At 39.6% G+C, this 24,131-nt stretch overlaps 1 long non-coding RNA gene across 1 annotated transcript in view; it reads left to right on the top strand.

The window, feature by feature from the left end:
* Positions 1-1,563: 1,563 nt before the first annotated feature.
* LOC308061489 overlaps positions 1,564-24,131 on the top strand; it is a 43,225-nt gene continuing 20,657 nt past the window's right edge. Inside the window, exons 1-3 of the long non-coding RNA XR_013927251.1 lie at positions 1,564-4,737; positions 6,343-6,388; positions 7,262-24,131. The exon at positions 7,262-24,131 is cut by the window's right edge and continues 20,657 nt beyond it. This is a non-coding gene — a long non-coding RNA (uncharacterized lncRNA). The remainder of the gene's footprint in view (positions 4,738-6,342; positions 6,389-7,261) is intronic.

The raw sequence follows: 24,131 nt of genomic DNA, 5'->3' as shown, positions 1-24,131 counted from the left end.
AGAAAAACAGTATTACAGAAACAGTTTTATAACAGAGGAAGTGCAGGCATTAATTTATTTTCAAAACAAAGGTTACAGGGTCACTTGATGATACTCTGACATACCTACATAAGCAATGGGAATCGTCGACAGTGGACTCTTCACAGAGAGGTATAGCAATATCCAATGACTGGAAGTTAAAGTCAAACACGTATCAAGTAGAAATAAGATCTGTGTTTTAAATGTAGATATCTGGTTTTAGGGTTTAGTTACATTTTATATTCTTTATCACTAGACTATTGACTCGATTGGTATGGTTCAAATCACAGCTATTTTGCTAAAGATACACTGTTGTCAAACAGTTGCTGGTCTTGAAGCAGGAGCTTTTATTGCAAAGCTTATGGCCAGGGTTAGGGAAGAGATCTCACTCAAAGACATCTTTTCTAATCTTAAAATGGTATAATTGCATCCTTTGCATGTTTTCTATCCTTGAAGATTAAGAATGGGTGAAAGCACAAACCAAAGTGGACCTTTGCTTGGAACTATGCTGGAGATAGTTATTGAGATTTTACTTGACTGTGCATGCTATTTACTTGACAATTGAGATTTTACTTGACAGTGCATACTTTTCACACAGATGAAGCAGAGCTGCAGCAAAGTACCACTATATATTTGAAATCAACTCAAGAGTAAGAAATTTTGGCCATTGGAGATAAAAACCAGGCCTTGAAAATTAGCTGGCCTGATTCTTGGTACAATGAAGTTCAGAGTTTGTCCAAGGCTTTTTTTTTTTTTTTTTTTTAGTAATTTTTGCAAACTATGGCTTATGAAATAAATTACAACAAAATTGCACCCTAAAACTGACAAGATACACTTTTTAAACCCCCACATTTACTCAGCTGACCTTACCATAAGATGGGGAAACATACTGTCACTATACATTATTAGAAACTTCAACAGTGATAAACAGCAAAAACATAGCAATATGTGGATTTTTCACACTTTTCAGAAGAGTAATAGCTGATGAGAGTCAGAAGATTATCTAACTGACTTTCTATAAAACAAGGTTTACTCTACATAAATTTTCTTTTATTGAGTATTTATTGAATATTTAAATTTCTCCACTATCCTAAAAATATCCTTTTCAGAGAAGTATAGGAAACGTGTCTATATGATCATGAGTTTCTGTTTCATGTTAAGCAGACTGTGGAAGTGTCTTTGCTATGTCTTCCTTATATCCTTTTTAATATTCCATGGCAATAATTTGTACAGAATATTTAAAAAGTAAAAGTATTTTTTTTATATATCATGAATCTTAAAATATCCTCAAGCTTCGCTGTGGATTTTAGCATCTCCAAAGTTGTGCAGTCTTTTTGCACCAGAAGATGACCTGGTTCTGGCAGAGAAGCCAGTGTATTCAAGTTAAGGATGTGACCCACTACATGCATTTAGTTTAAATTAAATAAACATTTTCTTTTACAGACACAGGATATACCAGCATGTGTGTAAAATATTTACACTATCTCAGGCCTTCCCACTGGCACCAATAGAAGTTCTGTGTACGAAGGCTGTGTACGAAGGCTTCAGCCAACCTCCAGACTTGTACATGTAGAAAATGTTGTGTTTTGAATCAGATTCACAGTAAGTGTGAATCTTCATTGAGTTCCTTGGTGTTTGCTGATGTACAGCAGTAGAAAGTTTGGTCTCCTTGTTATTAAGTTCTGTTCAGCATATGGATCTGACCAAACAAGTGGTTCAATGAACACACACGCATCTGCTTTTTAAGGCATTTGTACCTTGCTGCTGTTGACTTTTACAGAAGTATCCTAAGGCTGAAGCATAAATTTCTCCCTTATTAGAGACCAGAGAAACAAGACAGGAAAGACATATGTGAATTCCCTCCGCATGTGAAAATCTTGACCTAGAATCTGTGATGAAGCTCAATTGACCTAGATAGCATGCTTAGCAATTTAAAAAAGGCCACTAGCTACTTCCTTCATTTATAAATTGCAGGGGAATTTGCTGTTTAAATTATTAAAATAGAAGGCTTGCTGTCAGCATTGTACCCAAGACAGTCTTGCATCAGCATGGTACCAAAGATAGTCCCACCATAGAGAATAGAGGGATATGGAGAATGAGGGACAGACAGGTCCTGCAGGGCAAGGTGAATGCTGATGGCTTGCCCAGGCCATGCAGCAGGCTTTTAGTGGAACAGGGAGTCCAACGGAGACTTCTGATCCCAGGCTGCCAGGGACACCTTTCTTCCTGAGGTTATGCCTGCTCAGTGAGATGACAGTGTGCATTCACCATCATGGCAAGCTTGCAAGATTAGTGCCAGCATCCAGCTAATTGTGCCTGATGAATTCTCCCACACTGTTGTGTTAAGGGATCTCCCTTGGCTGTTTCTGCGAAGTAGTAACTTCCCGAATTGCCTTCCATTTGTAATTTGCCATGTGAGTGCTCCTACTCTGCCTTAAGGCAAAGTCAGAGGAAAGCTTAAATTCCTGCTAGAAATGACCGTATGATGTGGTCCCTGTGTGAGCTGCTACAGTCTTGTTTCTTGTGCTTGATGTTAGGATCAGGATGTGCAGGAATCTTCCCTCCATAGGTTTAATACAGGCTGGCAGCAGGGGGACAGTCCTGGGTCCTTATGAAGTTCTGTGAATAAACAGCTTTAGTTTGTTCTCTAAAATAATTTGTAAGTGTATACATGATTGTACCATTCCAACATGTTTCACTAGCTGTTTGCCCTGGTTTTGGCTAGTTTAGAGCCACTGTGCTGTAGACCAGAACTATATCTGGATCCTGGATCTGTTGCTTGTCAAGGGAAGAAATTGAAGGATATATCAAAGCAAAGCAACATTTCATTTATAACTATTAGAATTAGTCAGCTTGGAGCTTAAACCTGTGTACCGTGCTATTACAACTGGAACTCAGTGGAAATGGGCCTGGGACCATTTATTTACTAATTAACTGTTGTCATGGAGTGTACCTTGCCAACTGCACATTGCCACATCACCATTCTTGAAAGTCACACAGAAGGAACCATGTGAAAGTGCTCTGTATTAAGAAACACAACAACATTATTTCCAAACCTGCTAAACTGGCATTATATTCCCTACATTATTATATTTGGCTACTGTTTAGGTATGGAAGAATCAAGAACCTATAATTTAAAACCTTGTAGAATACCATGGTATAAAAACTTTTAGCTCATTTAAAGGTTTTATTCCATTTTGGAAAGTGTTAGACAAAAAGAGAATGTTTTTTTCCTATGAGAACTATTTTTGGCTCAAACGATATTCAAAGTAAAATTTTTTATAGCTTCTGAGAACCCCCAAATTTCTACTGCCTTCCCTCCCACCTTTATAAAGTTGTCTGGTTTTCTACATAACAGAAACTAATCCCATTGCAGAGGGTCCCCCTGAATGCTATACAGAAATATGGCTTAGGTGGTATATAGTCCTTTGCAGGATCAAGGCTGAAATTCATCCCCCAACTAAAAATTATAGGAGCGCATTCAATGATTAGTAGTATCAGATAAAAGAGCTGACATCAGCCTTTGGCCATCCCTTGCTCAAGGATATTCATTGCAAATGACAGTTTGATTCTACATAATGCGTTAATGCACATTTGAAGGCTCTGCTTTCCAAAAAGTACTGAACCTTCTACCATTTTTGTAAGAAAAAGGAGCAGAGAAAATACTAAGAGCTTTTGAAAATCTTACTGTGATTGTGCCAGCCTCACTCACCAACACCCACACTTTGCTGTGAATTCAGTAAAATTTGTTTTGGTGGGCCTATTTGTATCTTCCATTCCATCTTTCCTCTCTCAAGACCTCAGCTGGAGAGTTGTGACCGTTTTGGGTACTGTATGCCAAGAAAGACATGAAACAATTGAGAAGGTTCCAGACTAGGCTGGCAAATCTGAGATATGGGAAAGACTGGAAAAACTTAGTTTATCTTGAAAACGAGACTGAGGAGTACAATAGCTGTATTTAAACACATAAAAGGTATTAAGAAGGGGAAAAGATTAAACTACTCCAGAGTGATTTAAGTAATACATTCAGAGTAACTTCCTGGTTGTAAAGATAACTGAGGTCTTAAATACAATATTGAGGAAGGCTGCAGGATTGCCATACTGGAGATGTTTAAGTATAGGTTGCATACATGTCCTATCAAGATTAACTCAGATGAAATTGATTCCAGCTTGTGCTGAGCAGAAAAGTTTTGGGGTTTTTTGATATCTCTTCAAATAGTCTTTTGACATCTCTTCCAAACTATTTTCTATCATGCTATAATTTTCTTTGTTGAGAGAAGAAAGCATGGCAGAACAGGGTCTTTTGTTTCACATGAAGAATGTTTTTCAGGAATAGTGTTCTTGCTGAATGTGGTATTTGGTTAAAAGTTTGACCCTAACAAGCAAAGGAATTTGACATACACTATGTGCTTTCTAATAGCTCACAGTTGGCCTGTAGTTGCATCCTATGGTGCTGTGCACAGCTGGGCCTGGGAGTGACTGAGCTGGATGCCCCACTTCAGGCAAAGAGGCTGTGTGAGAGGAGCAAAGACGGAGACAACCTAGAGTGAGTGACTTGTCCATCTCATTCAAACAGCAACAATGATGAGAGGGAGCCAAGTCCAGAGAGGCTGAGGGAAGGTTACTAAAAGCATGAGACAACAGAGGATGGAAAACTCCTAAGAGTTCGATAGAAAGTTGAGAAGAGTCTCCAAGGGGAGAGATGAAGTTTGATAAAAGGTACGTATGTATTCTTCTGTGTGTGCAAACCTAATGGGATAGGAATTTGTGTTAGATATGCTTTTCTGGCCACCATCCACATCTTTCTTCTCCCAGCAAGACTGCCCTTGCTATTAAGTCACAAGTAATGCAGCATTGTCTTGCTTTTTCTTTCTCGCCAGTCCTTCTGTATTTTGTATGCTGGACTGTCCAGTGTCCCAGTTTCAAGAGGTGTGAAGAACATCATGCTCCAAGTTAGGATGTATCTTAGCACCCAGGAAGGGGACCGTGCTGCTCAGGTTCTTGTATATAATATGGGCTGTGCTGATGCTTCTTCCAGCTGTGGTTCAAGAGAAACCATAGGCCTATTTCGCACACACAGGCAGAAACCGTAGGTGCCTAGTGCAAGACACTGAAGACCAATTTCCCATGGGTGCTTAAATCAGTGCTTTTAAGGTTGAGGACAGAGGCAGGATGGCAGAGACATGATCTCTCCTTCCCTTAACCCATGTAGTCTCCATGAGTGTCCCTGCTGTTGCCCTGTGAGCCTTGCTTCATACTGCCCATTTTCCTGCTCATGGTGGGAGGGATGTGAGGCAGCTAACTCAGACTTGTCAATGCAGTGGATTTAACGTTGGCCCCAAAAGTTAGCTATGGCATGCCCACACCCATGCGTGGATTTAGCCCCAGATACTTCACTGTAAATAGCCAGGTGACTTAACACTGCTTTGGTTATACATGGGATACTTTTTTCCTGAGTTAGTAAATTAAATATATGATATGAACGTATTTGCCTTTGCTTCCTTTACATGGTTGTTACTATTTGTGAATGATTACTCATATTCAGAAGTTATTTTCTATCTTTTGTTGTTTTGAACTTTAATTAAATTTTAATAAATATATTCAGCTTTTTGAAACTGCAAACTAAGCAGCTAACTAGCTCAGCATTTTGATTCATGTAATTGTTCTTCATCTCAAATTCAGCAAAGTGCCCTAAATATTAATAGATAATTGAAATTAACATGGCTGAATTACGCCTCCTTTTCTGCTTTTGCTCATCCCAGTGATGTACTCTACATCCTACTCTATTCTTTGACTCCCAAAGTAAAAGATCACTAACTTGAAAGTAATATTACATTTTCATGGTAAAAGGAATTATTTTGGGTGATCCAAGAGGGTATAAGTACTGCAATGGGGCAGAAACATTTCCTAACTGTGAGGGTTATTATTAGAATAATTAAACTTACTGACTCTGTAGAGGTAGATCAAAAAAAACCCAGTGTGTGTCATTGTGTGCCCTGAAATATACATCTAATAAGGGAATAAAATGCTCTAGAAATCAAATTGGGAACAATGATCATTTGACAATTTCAGTGAAAACTAACCCAAAAAGGTAACGACTGATTTACTGAGTACCAAACACATTGTGAAACCTTCTCAACCCACATCCTGTCCAAGGTACTGTGAGAGATGAAACTTGGAATGCACCAAAGCTGTGTACCTTTAAGAGGTCCCTGGTGTAGCAATATTAATAGTCTTTTTGTTGTGCTACTTCTGATTTAATTTGTTCTGGACTTTATTAAACTTCTTTAAAACATAAACTTTATTAATCTCCATTTTTAACAGACATCCAAGCATATGCCAGGCTATTCCGGGAAGACTGAAAGGCCAGGTAAGTAGAAAAAGCAATTTATTAAACGAGAGGTAATTGTGGCATGGTTTTTTTATATGGTTAGCTATGAAGGAATGTCAAAGTGAATTTTATTTTAGGAAGATATAAGTCAATGTCAATATTTGCAAGGATTTTAAGGTAATATGCTCTTAGTTATATAGTCTTGCTTCTCAAGCACTGATTAAAACAAAGAACATTTTTCCCCTTTAGTAACTTTCTGTGTTTTTAAACAAGGGATTTAGGCCCATCAAGAACCTTTAGGACTCTGTGAAGAAGCTGTTTAAGGAGGTAACCAGGGAGACTTGGGATCTAATCCTGCCGTCTTTTACACTTGAGGTCCTGCATCCAAAGCCTGTAGTTGCAGAGTAGCATCATTGTATTGATACATCAAAAGGTCTTCCATGGCCTTGAGAATGACAAGGTTTCTGAGGTATTAAAAGCAAACTCTATGGATTTTCAAGTCTCAATGATGCCTATCACTTGCAGTATGTGGAGAGGTATCTAGAGTGGTAATAAATTATGTTTTAATGAGATTACATTCTACTTCACCACTAATAATCTCACTGGGAAGGAGTGGGCCTGGTTGCTGCAAAATGAGTATTTTCTGCCTTTTTTTTAAAAAAAATATGGTTGTGCATAGTTTGGTTGCATTTTTATCTCCATCTGATTTAGACTGTGTACCATATGTGAGATTCGGAAAGAAAAATTCTCCTTGCTCCATGAGAAGCCCTGACATGTGGCACTCATTTAGACAAAGAATTCATGAAGAGACATGGAGAGGTCTTTTTGATTTTTCATTTCTGTTATGAAATATTCCATTTTTGTTAAGCAATTTCATGCTCAGAGAATCTCCTTCTTATTTGTCTAACTTAGTCTTTTCCAACATGGAGACATCTTTCTCCAGAGTACGTGAAGAAAGGAGACATTCATGTCTGAATGAGGTGTAAGGAACATGGGACAAATGTATTTTACTCTGAAGAAATTAAAAAAAAATCATATTCCATTCTCCAAAAATGACCCACCCTATCAGGTATTAAGTGTGAAATTATTTTTCCTCTCTCGCATTTTCTTCACTTCCACCCCCTGAAACTTCTAGTTCCAGAACATTAAAAGAACAGTTCATGCTTCATCGAAATCCAGAAGAAAAAAAGAAAAGAAAAAAAAAAGGAAATGTTAGGGACGTCACCAGCATAACCCTCTTATCCACGTGAACGTGGACACAAAAAGAAAGCTCTGCTCTGTAACTGAATCTTTTATGTCACTTGTCTTCAGAATGAATTGGGATTTTTTTGAAACTATTTTTTCTAAATTAAGGAAAGACTTTGAAGCAAATGCTTATTAGACTGGCATGGTTGCTCAGCTCATTAAGAGCTATACCAAAAATAACACAGGACAACCTCATCACAGAGTAATGAAATCCAATTGAAACTGTTACTTTTGGCATTTTGCTTAATCTTTTATGCATACATGTGATGTCAAAGTTTCTGGATTTGAGAAAAAATAGTTTTTTTCTTTTTAGCTTTTTGGGAACAGCTTCTATGTTCTAACATGCATGTTTATCCATCATGTCCTTAAGTCTTTCCGATGTAATTTTAGGAACAAGCGCTGCATGTGGGTTACTAATCATAAAAGCATGAAACAGGATTTCACAACATTATGTATTGAGGAAAAGACTACTCTGCAGATTAAAAACCTTCTGTCACCTTTTCTTTTCCCAGCTGAGAGCCTATGGTTTGGAGTCTCCCTTGCTGGTCTCCTGACATGGGAGGAGAGTCGGGGACTGTGCGGGTGCCAGGGGGCAGCTGGGGCTGGGACTGTGGGGGTGCCACTGGTCTTTGCTCCCACCCAGTCTCTGCGGGTGGTTTGAATTTGACTGACAGGTGTTATCTGCTTCCCAGCCCTTACAGACGGCCGAACCCAAATATGACTTTTTAAGGCAGGCAGTGTTTCAAGGCGAGGAGGTTTGCTTCTGTCACAGCCTCCCTGCTCGTTCCTGCTGTGTTCAAGCAGGAGTTGCTGTTGTGCAATGAGGGGTGTGCTCGTGCAGCACCGCACGTTGCCCTGCTGGGAAAATGAGATGGGCTTTGGCTTTTTGTTTCTCTGCTTGGTCCCCCTTCCAGACGTCAGTGAGGAGTTCAGTGGGCTGCTTGGTTCTGTATACGGTTATATATTCATATTGTGAAAGAAATCCTGAAAACTAATAGTATGACAATCTTACCTCTTCTTAATTGCTTATAAAAAAGAAAGAAGAGGCCCTACCCACAGAGGAAATCAAATGCCTTCCTCACTAAATACATGGCAGTTAGGCACTGAGGTCCCTGGCTTGGTCCAGAGTGAATAGTTTTGAGATCTTGCAAAAATGAGCTACATGCATGGTTCTGGCTATGGCTGCTTGTTCCCTTGAACTTCTCACAGTTGTCTGCAGTGCTGGGCCAGCTCTGTGCTGCACATTTCTGGCACTGGGGAAACAAGTGTGGCTGCAAACCCTAGGGACAGCTCTAGTCCCAGCAGCCTTGCACGCCTCTCCAGCACCAAAACAACTGAGAGGCAAAGTATTTGGCCTCTTTGTCTTCTGGATCATGTTAATAGACCTACATATCACCATACTGGGATGTGTTGTAGACATGTATATGTCCAAGTCTATGTTGTCCTTAGTCTGGGGTTTGTTTTTCTCTTTTGGCTTTACAGCACCTTTTTTATTTTTTTTTCCTCTTTTTATAAGGCAGAATGTGACCCTCAACTGAGAAAAGATTTTTCAGTAATCAGGTCTATGTACGCGTTTAGATTTCTGCCATAATGAGTTGTCACAGACAAGCTTCATAAAAATATAGCATTGTCTCAAGACTACGAAGTGATTAGGTTTCATGAAGCTGGTTGTTTATGCGTACCCAGCAAACACTGAGTAATCTACAGATTTTTCTTAAAAGAAGATTATGTTTTTGAATACTACTTTGATCTCAACATTGCAGCCTCACTACCAAGCCTTAAATGAGCCACAGTTTACAGTGATCTTCTATGTAAAATATGTGATAAGGACTTGTCTTATTTTCTATCTTAAAGAGGATTATATGAACTGGACCCTCTCCTGTAGTTTCTCACACAGACTTTAGAAACTGCATAAGTGATAGAAATAGTTTTTAGTGTTTTGTTTTAAAATACCAGGCTATGTCTGAGACAAATAAAGATATCATCTTCCCAGTTTTCTGCTGCTGAGCTACTTTCTAGAGCAATATTTTTGAGAAGCTGGGAATTAGGCAACCAGTAAAATTCTGATAAACTGAAATAACACCTAAAAATTTGCAATTTGTCATCTCAGAGCACCAAGAACTTTGATTTAGACATAGCCTTAATACAGAGGGAAATCAGCCCTGCTGTCTGCCAGTAACAAGAGAATCTGAGCAAATATGGTAAAGAATTGCCACAAGGAATTGTTAATTCCTTGTGTCAACCTGCATAAATGCAATCTATGCAAGTGCAGCCTGTACATATGCTTGCTGAAGGTAGTACAAGGGCCCAAACTCTGCCCATATTTATGTTTGGGTAGGACTAGTCATGTAATTCCTTGGGAATTCTCATGCAATTGGGTACTCGTAAGTTAAAGGACTAGTGTGAAATTCAGCATAATTTGAAGAGAATGGTCATCCACTGCGTTTACACTGCAGCCTTTATGGAAGATGACTTAGACCTGGATGATCCACACTGGAAGGATGGATTGAAGTTTTAGGATTTCTCTTTTGCATCTCCATCAAAGGAGCTGCTCTGAGATCTTCCTTCATCCCCTGCAGCTCTCTGGAGCAGATTATTGGCAGGGAGAGCAGGGAGAGAAGCTAGGTCAGCATCTGCTGAAGGAGAAGCTGATTGCTGAGTCTCCTGGGTTGTGGGCCAGATTTGGGCTGGGGCTCTGTGAAGCTATAAGCAGCAAAGCCCTTTTGGTGTCTTCAGTCCTGTACAGATGCATCTGAGGGGTCTCAGCACATATGTACATTTAACTGGTAGAATATAGAGCAAACGCCCAATTTAGGGGATTTGGCATGAGACAGCTTTAAAGAGAAGGCACTACAGATACATTTGTGGTATGTCACAGGGCTGGTAAATGGATGATTTCTATCTGTTGCACTCATGATCCAGATTTGGCTTTGCAGGACCAAACAGCCAACCTGTGGCCTGCCCATCCATCACCTTCTTTCGCAGGTCCCTCAGAGACAGGGCTGGAGAACTCCTTTCTCTCCTGAGGCAGTATGCTCTTTGCTGGTGTTGCCCTTGCCATCCTTCAACCCATCTCCATTAGGCACACATGAAGGTGTGCATGTGTGCAGGTCTGACCATGCACATTGAGTCCTGATCTCCTAAGACAGTCCTGCTTCCATTGAACTGCTTGTGTACCCATCATATCACTTGGGTCCATGGCAAGTACACATGATGCTGTGTATCTGGATGTGTCCCTCAAGTAGCAGGGAGAGCATGGCATGTTGACAGTAAAATGTATGTGTTCCTCCACTGTACTAATTACCCCACAGTTCATATTGACTCTACATCTCCCTTATGCACGCACCAGGAACTTTAACTGCCTGGTTGGTTTGTCATGGCCAAAAGTTCAGCGCACTGATGGAAGGCCTGGCAGTACTTCCAGGGGGTTTATCTGATAAACAGCATTTGCTCAGATATGTGACCATGACTGAATTGTCTACACTCCACGCCTTCACAAAAGCAGAGCAAAGCCATGTGAAAAGACCTTTTGTTTGTTTTTTAATTTCTCCTTCCAGTCCTGGACAAAAAGAGACAAAATAGTTTTGTGGGTTTTTTTTTTGTTTTGTTTTGTTTTTTCAAGGAAACCCATAACCCATCTTCTTCTTCTTAAAGACAGAAAACTTAGGACTGGGTTTAGTCTGGCCTTTGGATCAAGATTTGTACTGTTTCTTAGTTTGTTTGCCAGATCTTACTTTAGAAGCAGCAAAATGACACTGTAATTCTGGTGACCTATTCAGTAGATATTTGCAGGAAAAATTCTGTGTTTAAATAAAGTGAAGGTTGTGACACAGGCTGAAAAGTCAGGAAATCCACACTTAAGGCTGACACTAATGCTCATGTGGAAAATAAAAGGCACAGTGACTTGAGTTCTGGAGGGAATGCCAACCATAACTCTGAATTTCCAGGCTTTGTGTCAGGTTCTGTCAATATAATATTATTTAAATGGAGTTTTATGCCTGTGAATTCACTTGTGTTTTAATGGCAGGATTATTTTAAGAGGAATGATAATAGAAGAAAAAACCTTGTTAGGAAAGGTTGTTTGTAAAGTGTTTCTCTTTGTACCTGATAGGCCAGAATGGATAATCTGGTACCAAAGCCATATATAGGCACCAAGCTAGAATCGGCTTCAATTCCTGGCCTTGTTAGATGTTTCCTGGGTGATCTTAGTAATTTCATTCACCTGTGCCCCCTTTTCCTGGTCTGCAAAACACAAGGAATAGCATTGACCTCCTTCCTAATGCGCTTCATAAACCTGCTGAATAAAAGTGCTGCATCTGACTGAGGTTTTAACCGAGTGGCACGGTCTTTGCATGGGAACACAGCATACCTCACACCTCCGGTGAGATGTATTTCATCCATCTCCTTTTGCCACATGCATCTGTACTGCACTGCTGCAACCGCTGAAGGAGGCAGGGCTCCCACCTGGAGGTCACGAGCCATCGCTGGCTGCAGCATGTGATTCATCACTCGTGCCATCAGCCCGCAGGTCGCAGTGCACCGGAGGGCCCAGCACCTGTGTGGACTCTGAGGAGAGGGCTGGAGGCAGCCAGCACCACCTCTCTGATGCAGTTGAAGGGTTTCTCTTTCTCCAGCTGCCCTTACAGAGGGCCTCCTCTCCTACTTTCCTTTTCCTTTCCGTATCGTGGTCTCCTCTTTTACACTTTCACTGAATCTTGTGCCTTTCAAAAACCACCCATGAGGCCTGGAGAAATTCGTAACATTTCTGCCAATTTCATAGGGAACGATGGAGATCAAAGTTTTCTCAGTTTGCAGTAAAAATCCCTGTGTATCCCTGTAAGTTCAACTTCTGTAACAATTTAGTGTGGAGGAGTGAACTTATTTGATGACACCAGCTAAGAAATTGCCCAAGTACATTTGCTCATGTTGGAGCTCCATCGCTCTTTTCTAATGCCAAGGAAATTTGATAGGGGAACAAGGCCACAGTGTACTGATGCGACAGTAGTGATTTCTAGGAAGATCCACCACAACAGGTGACAGGAAATTAGGCACCTTTGAAAACAAGTCCCTGTGTGATACACTAGGAATCAAATGGAAAGGCTCAGTGAAGGAGAGGTCAGAGAAGGCACCAGGTGGTGAAGGCAGAACAATCTTGACACCACAGCACAAGGAGAATGAAAATGGCGCAATGGAGCCGCTGATCCCCACTTTGTGTACCAGGGCTGCTATAAGGAGAGCACCTGTATGGATAACATAAGGATGACTCCCATAGGAAAAGAAGGATAGTAAATACCATTTGTTGCTTTGGAGATTTTCGCAAGCATTTACAAAATAGTTATGAAAAAACCAGCCAAAATTCAAACATTCAGCAAAACTGAGTTTTGTAACTGTGAAACAGCTGTCCATAATCAAGTAGTAACACTCCTGCTCTTTACAGCTTGGCAAAGTTTCTACTTGTCAATAAGCTGAGCAAACAAACTCCTCTTTATATACTTCATAGCTGCCTAAGGACTTTCCCCCAGGAATTTCTTTGGGGTGATTTTCTTCTCCTAAGCATGCTAAAATTAAGAGGGAAGAGGATATAGGAAGGCAGAGGCCAACTGTGAAGAACAAGATGAATTGGTGATGCAGTGTATGAAGGGAATTAGTTTTGGGAATAAGTAAACAATGGGAAAGGTAAATCTAGTTCCTCCATGCTGCTTTTCTGTTGCCTTGATGTGCATTCACCTGAAAGATATTTTTGCCTAAGCAACCATTTGCTTCTCCCTTATGAAATGCACCTGGGAAACTCATGGTTCCAGAGGAGGGAGTATAAAAATGAGTCATGGGCTCCTATTGAGACTTGAAATGTGGGAGGGGGAGGTTTCTGTGTTCAAGGACAATATAGGCTAGGATACTGAGTAATGAGGTAGGGAAAGGTCTGTAATGAGAAAGAGCTGTCAAGGAAGCACAAAACTCAGGGAAATCATTATATGAAGAGGGAGCAATCAGAAAGCTGTTGGACTGAGATGCTGTTACAGCTCTCACTGGATTTTCAAGCTTTGGGGAAATAAGAGTATGTTAGGAGGGAGTGGTACTATGTCAAATCAACAAGAATTATAGGGAGAGAAATACAAGTTATAGATACTATCCTTTCAGTTATTAGATTCACGTGAATGTGATACTGAATCCTTGAAGCTCAACTAAATATAGGGGGATTTGGTTTATATTGAAGACCCATGTTGGCTTTGGTTGGCATAAATCTTTGTTGGAGTAGCAAACATCTTGTGAATCCTGCTCTACATAGAAGTCTTTAATAAAGCCTCATAGAGCTTTTCTTAAAAGAAAAAAAAAAAGTTGCTTTACCTGAGCTACCGAATAGGAGTCAGAGGCACCCCAAGAGACTAGTGACAAGGTAAGTTTTCTGTGACTTCCATGGCTGAAGTACTTCATGTCAGAAGACTGTGCCCCTGCACAACTCACACTGAGAATTATATATCTATACACACACAATCTAAGTGCATCTGGCTTTTGTGGACTAGATATAAAAAAAAATACTTTGGTTGTATTGTTGTATTATCTTGATAATACAGATATTTGAACTGATTAAAGCTGTGTACAGTAATTTTCCTGTTCCTTTCTTCTGGTATATTGCAATAGTGATTTAGGGTTGTAGGTTTTTTTTTTCTTTTTTTTTTTTTTTCTGGAATGAGTTTATGAAAGCACCAGAGATGGTTTCAGGATTGACCCTATTACTAACTGTCTAAGACTGTAAGGGATCTCTGTGCCCTTTCCAGTTCCCCTTATGTTTCTTTACAGATCTGTCAATACCTATCTAAGTGTATTAGCTTCTCTAATACTGATGCCATCGAGATCCACATGGCTTAAACCAGTCTGTGCCTTCATAGGTGACAATTTGGTTTAAGTATCTAAAACCTACCAGGTGGTTTTGTACTCGGAAGTCTGCAGTCTTCAGCCTTTTCCTTGCTCTCTGGCCCCAGGTGGGCTTAACAAACTTAGTAACACATAAGGTGATATGCCTCATGAGTCTCACTTAATTACATCAAAATGAAGTTTACATGGAGTGCGCTGTATATCCTGTCTATTGAGACTTTTTTTGTAGTCTGTAGGAAGGCATTTTCTCTCCCATGAGACAAACGTCCCCTGCCAGACAATGCAAAGCAGTCTCTCACCTTCCCCTCCAGTTGGAGAAAGGAAGCAGAAGGGTTGCCAGCTAGAGTAGGGGAGGATACGCATACCATGTTATTTTGACCTTGATGATTGAAAAAAAAATAATAAAAATGTTGCAATATAGTTTGGGTTTAATCCCATGGTTTTACAAGAAGGAGTTGATCTTGTTGTGAACACACTGATTTATAAATGCCCATTCAGTCTAAATTCAGATATTTTTTTCAATTTAACTAAAGTCCTAAATGAAAAATAAAAAGAATGGGAGACCAGCAGCCCAAATGCTTTTGTGATAACAAATTTCCTTACCCACTTTTAACCTGAGTGGAAGGGGTTTTTGAAAGGCTGATACTCAATATTTATTCTGTATCTTTTTCTGCTATAGGGCTGTGGTGTTGATGAGCATTATTTTTCTTAATTTAAGAAAATAATGTAGTTAGGTGTGTGAAGTTACTGTTGTCAAAAGAAATATGACATGGATGAAGAGAGTTAAATTTTATATGCTTATGTTTGCATCTACTTTGTGCCATGTTGACTACAAGGTTGTTCTATGTTTCACTGAAGAAGAAAAAGTGGTTATATTAATCCTTGAAATATGCTGTATTACTGGATCTGGAGTTTGCCTTTTCCTATTCCATCACGTTAAAGAGATAGAAGCAAGATGGAATATGAATATGGAACTGGATCCAGACATCCTTCACATTTGGTTTGGGCCAAGAGTTAGCTTTAAACTTCCTCCAGGTGCATCCTATCCCAAATTAATTTACTTCTTATTTTCCTGAAATAAATACATTTTTGCCCCAGGCTTTTGGAGTTAACAGGATTTTGTGACTATTTATTAGCTACAATTAGAGCACGCTTGTTTGATAGTTCATTATTTTGTCCCAGTAAAAATCTCTATTTCCCACAATAGTATATAAACCAGGCAATCTGTACCTCTTTAAGTTCGTATTGTGAGGCATTAAAAATATCAGTGTAGCAGCAGAATGTGGTAGTGGTACCCAAAAATGGAAGTTTATAGCTCAATAATGCACGTGTATTGGACAGCCAGGTGATTTCTGGTGTTTCTTCATTTCCTCTCCAAACACAGTTGTTTTATTGTCATAATTAGTAGTACAAGGAAATGCTATTGTATGTTTTGGAGGAGTATTAACTCCATATTAGGACTTAATCTATTTCTGCTCAGAATCACAGAGACTGTTCAGTGGGTTATGTTTACTTTAATTGTCCTCAGATGGTCCAATTCGGTCTCCTACACTGTTAATAGGCTTTTTTCTTTTGTCCTCAATATCGGGTCCTTAAATTGAACTCTTTAAAGGGAAGCCCTGAAGAGGAAAAGGTCAAGGAAAGTTAAAGGAAACCTCTGTGGCTAACATTTAATAAAGCTAGGATACTGAAAGAGTTAAAATATGAGTATGTGAACAAGGTACCCTGATCCAAGCAATGAGGTATTTTATGTGGAATTTCTTGTAACTAATTGTAAGCAGGTGCATTTGAACCACCAGATGCCAACCTGCCAGGATGTGTCACGGCTCTAAAACTTAGCCAGATCCTAATGCGTGGTGAGGTCTGTCTGGTGCTGGTGAGCTGGAGCATTTCTGAGATATTGCTCAGAGTGTCTCCATCAGACCAGGGTAGGTCTTACAGAGACACCCACAACCACTGCCTGCCTGCTGGGGCTGACTGTGGTTGGGGCTGCAGCAGGAATAGCCAGGAGTTCTTTCCTCTTTGAGTACAGCTGCAGTTTGATACCTATAAATGCCAAAACATCATGAGGATTTGTTCTCCATCAGCAGAAATTGTTTGCAGTGGTTTTATTCTGTGTGTGAACTTCTGCTTCAACAGTGCTACTGTAAAGCAGCTCCTGAAATGCAGAACCAAGCTGTGTAAGAAAACGCCTTGTCTTCAACTTCTCTTGAGTTAGCCTCACCGTGCCACATAGATGCCTTCAGCATACAAAAGACTGGCTGACAAATCAACTGGACTACCTAAAAATACACAGTAATAACATTTGTTTTATTGGTAATAAGTACTTAGAAGTTCAAAATGGTTTGTGAGTGCTGAGCTCGCTTGGAGCTGTTGGATTGGCTGCCCTTGATGTCATAGCCCTGCCGATAATGTCCAGTAAATCTGTGGGGCTAACTATTTCCTTACTGTGTATAAATTCTATTTCATGACAGCAATAATACGTTCCAGGCAGTACGTTTCAGGGTGATAATTATACATCTTGGGTGGTTAAAGTTACTCCACCTTGGTTGCGTGAAAAAAAAATAAAAAAATTGTACTGCTGTACCGCTGGCAAAAATGGGAGAATTTCCTGCTTTCCATGAGTTTAAAAAAGAAAAAGGGGGGGAGTTGAATATTATTTTTTGCCATATTTCAGTGAGATTCTGGCTGAATAAAGGTGGGATGTAAAATGAGCTCAAACTCTGAGGTAGGGCCTGTGCCAGTATCTCCAAGGTTTTTCAGCTAACCCACCACTGCCAAACCTCAAATTTTTTGTGGACTACTGTCTGCCCTTGCCATTACACTTTTACTTGAGAACTGTACTCAGCTGAGAACAGTGCAGAGATGCACTGTTTCATAGGGGTCTAGAGAGTGTGACCATAGAGCCAATCAGCTTTCTGTGGTTTCATAGGATCACAGAAATAGAAGACTCCAAAATGAATACAAAGAAAGACAATATCAACCGTGTTTGTATCATGTCTTACACATTTGATCAATTTTTAAAAACATTTCATGATGAAGAGTTCACAGTTTCCTCATGTATTTACTCCAGAGCTTCACTGTTCATAATATTAGGAAGCCTTTGCTAATGCCTAATCTAAATATTTCCATTAATCTAAATCTTTCGAATAATACACCAAGGGCATAGAAAACATGTTCTTTCCCTTTGCAGCTTTATTTTGTGCATTTTGAGACAATTACCATGTCCCCTCCATCCTCTTTTCAGTAACCAAACACCCTCAGATCTTTCAGTCTTTCCTCTAAGGCATATTTTCTAGGCTTATAATTTGTAGTTCTCAATATTTACCTCAATATTTTTACTCAGGTATGGTAGCTGAGGTCTTGGGAGCTCTGAAAGGGGAAGGAGAATCTTGTCTCTTGCAGGCTGCATATCTTCTTTTTCAGGCTACTCCTGTGTGTCATTTGAACAATGGCATCGTTCACCCTGTGATCCACTGCATAACTCCTAGTTCTTTCCTACCAAAATACTTCGTAGGCACCCATTCTCTATCTGTTATTCATGCAGCAGTTTACTCCTGTACAGAGGCAATAAATAGTCCTCTCCCCTGTGAGGGGTATCCTATGGCTTTCTGACTGTTTAACATTAATGTAAGAGGATTATGATGTCTTTTCTGTCTTCTAGTGCATTAAGAGCTTGTCATCTTGGTGTCATCTTCAAATTCGATAGGTTGATTTTGATATTTGATAAATACCTTTTTTTTTTTCTTTCCTGGATCATTAGTGAAAATACTGAGTTATACTTGATGTAGGAAAGACCCTTTAACCATTGATTAGTCCCTTCTGAAAAGAGAATTGTATTTTCATTTCACCTGCGCCCCAATTCCATAAATTTCCATGGAGCACATCATACTGTCTGGTACATTTCTTAAGATGAACTATGTAACAACTATGACTTCTTTATCTGAAAGTTCTGTTACATTGTTGTAGGAATTTGGTTTTGCACAGTTTGTTCTGGCAAATGTAAACTGTCTCATGCTTATCACATTTATTTTCTAGGTATTTACAGATGGTTTGTTGACTATTTGTTCTAGCATTTCTCCAGCAACCTTGAGCTGTAATGTAAAAATTGCCTTTTTTCTCTTCTATCTTCTTTTTAAAGATGGACACTGTCATCGTCCTTTCTCAGTCTTCTTTTGTCTCACCTCAGAGACATCTTTCCAATAAAAAAGAAAGTAATTCCAAGATATAATTAGTCAATTTGTAATGCATTTTAAAAGTTTTATGTATACAATCTTACATGGTCTAGCATCTGAGTGCATTAGATCCAACCATTTTAACATGGAAATTATCCAAACCTCTTCTTGTTTTATTTGAAGCTCATGCCTCATGTTTTTGTAGGAATCAGGAGTCCAATTTTTCTCTGCGTGTGTGTAATGTTCTCCTATGACTATCTACATAGAAAGTTTGTGGATTTATAAGAAAATAGGTATTGCCATGCAACCATATTTCTATTAGATCTGACCTAGGAGAGAGCGTGTGCTACAAAGGAATGGTCTGGGTGCCAAGTGAAAATTGATATAAGTTGGTCTCCTAGAATTTTCTGATAGAACTAAAGTAAGAATTGTATTCATTGGCTGTATTTAGATTTTGTTTACTGTATGCTCTAAACAGTATTTGGAACATGAGGAAGCTAGGACATGAAACATTTGCTTTCCAAAGGTTTTAACGGAATACTGCCTAATCTGAGGTCTGTTTATCACTGTTACGTTTCCGAGAAATCCTCTGAGATACTGCTAATTGATTGAAAAGCACCCCTTGGATTACAGCAAAATTGAGGACATACAATGGATTTTACAAACCTATGAAATGAAGAAACTTCTGATCTTGAGTCCACTGATGCCTTGTGGGATCTTTCTCTATATATGCACTGAGGGAACTATATATGCTGGATTTAGGGCATGTCCATTGCTACTTCTTACATTCACTTTGCAGAATGATTTTATCCATACACTCAGGAATATCAGAGGAAATTCTACTTGATATGACACCTCTTTAAAAAACAAATACACGCTAAATAAAAGGAAGACACCTCCCCCCAGCAGAAAATAATATCAAGCAGATAAAATTTCTGGTGCAACCAGAAACCATGGAGTAGTGTTCTAATACCATATATTTTCCTATTGCCCAAATTAATAGGATTGTATCACAAACATTCCTGTAGTTGTTTAGTTATACCTTCCTTAAAATCTTCTATCTTATTCTAGTTTCAGAGACTGCATACCTCAAAGACATCTACTCTGTATGATTCCTTAGGTTTAAAATACCATGTTATAGAATTATCTCCAAGTTAGTGGTATCTAAGAAATTATTTGGTAGCATTTGTTACTTCCAAGTCTCCCATTATTGTAGTTTCAGTTGTGAAAGGGCACAGTCCTCTGAATCACATTTAAAAGCTGTTTCAACTTGGGCCTCATGTCTAATCTTATCCAGGGGTCATGCCGTCCCACAGGGTTATAGTCTTTTTTTGGTGACATCAGTACTAATAAATCATTTCCAGAAGAGTGTGGTATCAATCTATCTCATAACAGCTTACTTTGAACATCAGTGCTTAAATGCAGTAAGTGGTCATAGTAGCTATAGTTAGAAAACATTTTTTACAAAGAGTTTTATTAGAATTCGGCATCTTCCCAAGAATAAGTTTTGTTTGCTAGGAATCTCAGAAAGCCATTGCCAAAAATATGTTTTGTAATCTTTTAAAGCCAAACTGGGATTAAGCAGCAGACAGGGAATTGTGCATCAAAACAGGGAGCTGGGTACAAGTCCACAAGGAGAGCCCTGCTCTGCTGATTTTAGACAGGCCCATCCTATGGACATGCTTTCTCTGCTGCCTACCCCATCATGCAGAGCTGCTGAATGGAAGTGTGTCAGAAGCAGGAGCATGATACTGCAGTGCTGCTGCCTGCTAACTGGCCAGAGGCAATCCCACCTTTCCTCCAAACACTGCCTTGGAGGCAGGCTCGTAACTGCATCTAGCTTGTCCCACATGTCCACCTACATCCGTGCTGCAGCCACGCCTACCCTGTGGGGTAGGGACTTCTGAGGAGAACAAAATAAATGATGCAGGAAGGTGGAAATCTGTCCTGAAACAAAATTCAACGAAGGCAAGAGAAGATAGTGGAAGAAAGGAAATGGGACTGTGGAAAGAGACCAGGGCAAGGAAGGCAACATGAGCACAAGCATCATTTGACTCAAGGTTTAATCATGCTGTGGTGGCATCACGGGATACAATAGTAAGGATGGAGACAGAAAGGCTGTCACCTTCCTGGCTTCTGTAGCTTCTTCAGTAAGCATGCGGTGTTTGTGAAAGCAAGCAAACAATTCTCACGTATGAGCAGCAGAACAAACTCCATTAGCAGCAGATTAATAGACACAAAAGTCCATAATCTCATACATGGATCCACAGCTGATTTACAGCAGCTGGGAATCAGGCCCACCTGCTAAGGCTGTGGGACTCTGGCAATTTTGTTTACAGGGGACTAAAGATTTTCAGACTGTATTTCTGACTAGGCTGAGGCTATAATGAGGGACACAGCTGGTCCTACACTACGTGTCAGCTAATCTCTCTATCTAGAAGCCATTTGATTCTTAAATCATTTCTATGTGTAGACCTGGTCACAGTTTTTTCTGTCACTCAGGGTCATAATCTACCTTAAAATTCAAATTTTCCCTCATAAAAGAACAATGAGGGGGACAGGTTGTTTAAATTATAGTTTTCCTTTTCCTGGGAAAATGAAGGTTCAGAAGTTATAGTGTGCAGGTGGAATTTATTTTTTTTTTACCTGTAAGCCAGTAATTAGCACCTTTGCTTCATGTTAGCCTTCAGCATGTGGACCTTATGGCTTTGTCAAGTGTCTGAGGGCCCAGCTGGTTTTCATCAGCTGAACAGCACTATTTGACAATGAGTGGGAAAAAAACAAACTTTGCTAGCAGCAATAATCAGTTTTCCTTGCCCACACCTCTTGCCCCACTGGACCTTTCCAGCAGCCATCTTCTTTTCCTCACCCTTTCCAAAGAACAGAAAGTGGATGACTCCAATAACTTGTATATAAATCAAGAATGTTCTGGTGTCATAGAAGAATAATGAAAATAATATACGTTAACAACAGAGACTACCTTAGCTTCTCGAACTGTATTTGTGACTACAGGTGAGAGACTCATTTTAGGAGAAGTAAGGGTACTGCTAGAAAAAGTGGTTTGTGAGCTTCTTATCTGACTTCCTTTCAAGGCTTCTAATGTGATCCTAGTCCCTAAGAATCTTCTTAATGCAGAAACTGTCTTAGGAGTCGGATTGTGTTTTTATCACAGTATCACAGTTTTATAACAGTATTAGCTGAACAGCTAATATACAGCCCCAGACACTGTGCTGGTCTGTGGAGTCTTCTTGTGAGGGACTTTGGGGCTTTTAACAATTACCTGTGAATGTCCTCCATGTCCTTGTGGTAACAGTCATGCCAAAGGTATCAAGTCTGTCTCCTCAAGAGATCAGTGCTCCCCAGAAGCTGGATCAGGCCCATCCTATATTTCATGTTTAAGAAAACGGTTCTCAGTTGGTTTGAACAGAGGGTTATGACTTCTTTTCTATCCTCCTCCCCTGCTCCTCCTGCTCCCCCTCCTCCCCTGTGCCCATTTAGGCTGCTAAGTCAAACAGAGTTTGATTAATGATGACAGAGATTACTGTGAGCATAAAGTTCAAGAGCTGAGCTGTTTATTTGTTTAAGAAAGTTGTTTTCTGAGTGTTTCTCTATATATCTAGCCACATGCTTAGACTGAAATACACCAGCACAGTCACTGGTTTGTACAAATACTGTTTGGACAGCAAAGAATGCTTGTAAACATTCAGGATGGGGAGGGGAAATACTCAGTGTCTTAGGGCTTATTCCATTTTCATGTGGTCTGTTCTTGTATCAATGGTGTAGGAGGAAACGCCTGTCGAATAATACTGAGAAGACACTGTGTGTGAAAGTACACTGGCTCAGGGGAGTAGTGCCAGGATATAGGCAGGAGTTTAGAGGCAGCTTCTGTCCGTCATCTTCAGCAAATAAGCATTAAAGGCAGACCCAGATCCAAAACTTTCAGTTATGGGAGTCAAATTAGGTTCTTCTAGTCCAAAACATAAAACAGAGGATGTCTGTATCCCTGCATTGCCCAGGAACTCTGCCTAATGTCATTGCCGACAAGCCAAGTCATGGATTTACATAGCTGGCTGCATATATCTGTCATCCTGTTCCTCAAAAAAATTGGGTTCAGTTTCTTAGGAGTGAGATTTGCTGCATCTTTGCTTCATCTTCTAGCACCTAGGACAAAAGTTATTAATTAGCTGTGCACCTACAGTTCCCACTGATCTTTCAGTTACAGGTGTATCTGAGGTCATGATTTGACTCACGGACTGTAAAGCAGAGGTTTTGATTCTGCGCTGGGCACTGGGGAGGAAAAGTGATTCCATTCCCCCTGGCTGGTCACTCTTGTTTACTAAGTTTGATTTAACAACTTAGGTCTGCTTATAACTGAAATACATCTTAGCTGTTAATCAAAATAAATTAACAAAAGGAGGGAAAACAAAAACGGCCCAAATTACTTTCAGGTGAATCTAACTGCCTTTCTAAACACCTCTGCACTTGATTATTCTGTTATAAATTTGCAGCAAAGGTTCTGGGAAAGGGAATGGTGTTTAAATTATTGCTTCCTTTTTAAAGCTATCCCCATGATACGCACATCAATTTTTTATGAGAGCAGTTCCTTTGAAAATTATCTTCTTATGTGTTCGTTCTTTCAAAATTTATTCTAACTGAGAATAAACTGATTTTTCATCATAGCACTCTTTTCTCCAGAGAATAACATTGTTTTTCTTTTATTATTTTCTGGTTCAGTCCATTTAAGTCATGCTCCTCCTCCACTTCCTTACTGCTCTAAGCAGAGTCAGGGGTTAGTTAAGGAAAGTGGTGTCTGAGTTGTGTCCAATTTTAAGCTTCTGACTCAAAAATTCACCCTTGATTTCTTGTTCTTGATGGGTTGATTGCCAGATTATTTCTTTAAAACTATAGCACTTGTTTCCTGTTTTCAAAGGCTAAAATCAGCCACTTAAGCACAACTGAAAAAAAGCCATGGTGCCTAAATTAGTTTGCATAGTTAGAGCAATAACAGCTCTATCAGACTGCAGGTGTCACAATACCCACACACACACACACAAAGAGAAAACTTAAAAACAGGAGGCAGCCTTACAGAACCCAAATGAATCTTTTTTAGCAGAGTTCATGCTTCTGAGCTCATGAGGTCAGGCTATAGAAAAGCAGCTGACACTATGATATTGAAGGCTCCAGTGGTTTTCCTGGAGGAATAGATGGATGACCTGGTTGTTTTATATTGCTGACTTTGTCCATTGAAACAGTGAAGTAAAAACTGGTTTTCCTCATGTGGTTTTCTTCTTAATGAAATTTGTTCCTTGTCATCAAACCTATTTGTATTTTTTTTCCCCCCGTGGTCTCCTTTTTCTTAACAGTCTCTGAATTTCCTGACTTCCTGATTTTAGTTGTCAGGAAACAGTTCATCCAAGGCTAAAGTGCTCTGACACAATCCATGCCAAAAATAAGGGGAAAATAAAAGAGTTTATTAGCCTTTAAATCTA

Source organism: Falco punctatus (genome assembly GCF_963210335.1).
Source record: "Falco punctatus genome assembly, chromosome: 3".
Lineage (NCBI taxonomy): Eukaryota > Metazoa > Chordata > Aves > Falconiformes > Falconidae > Falco > Falco punctatus.
This window is presented reverse-complemented; position numbering and strand designations above follow the sequence as displayed.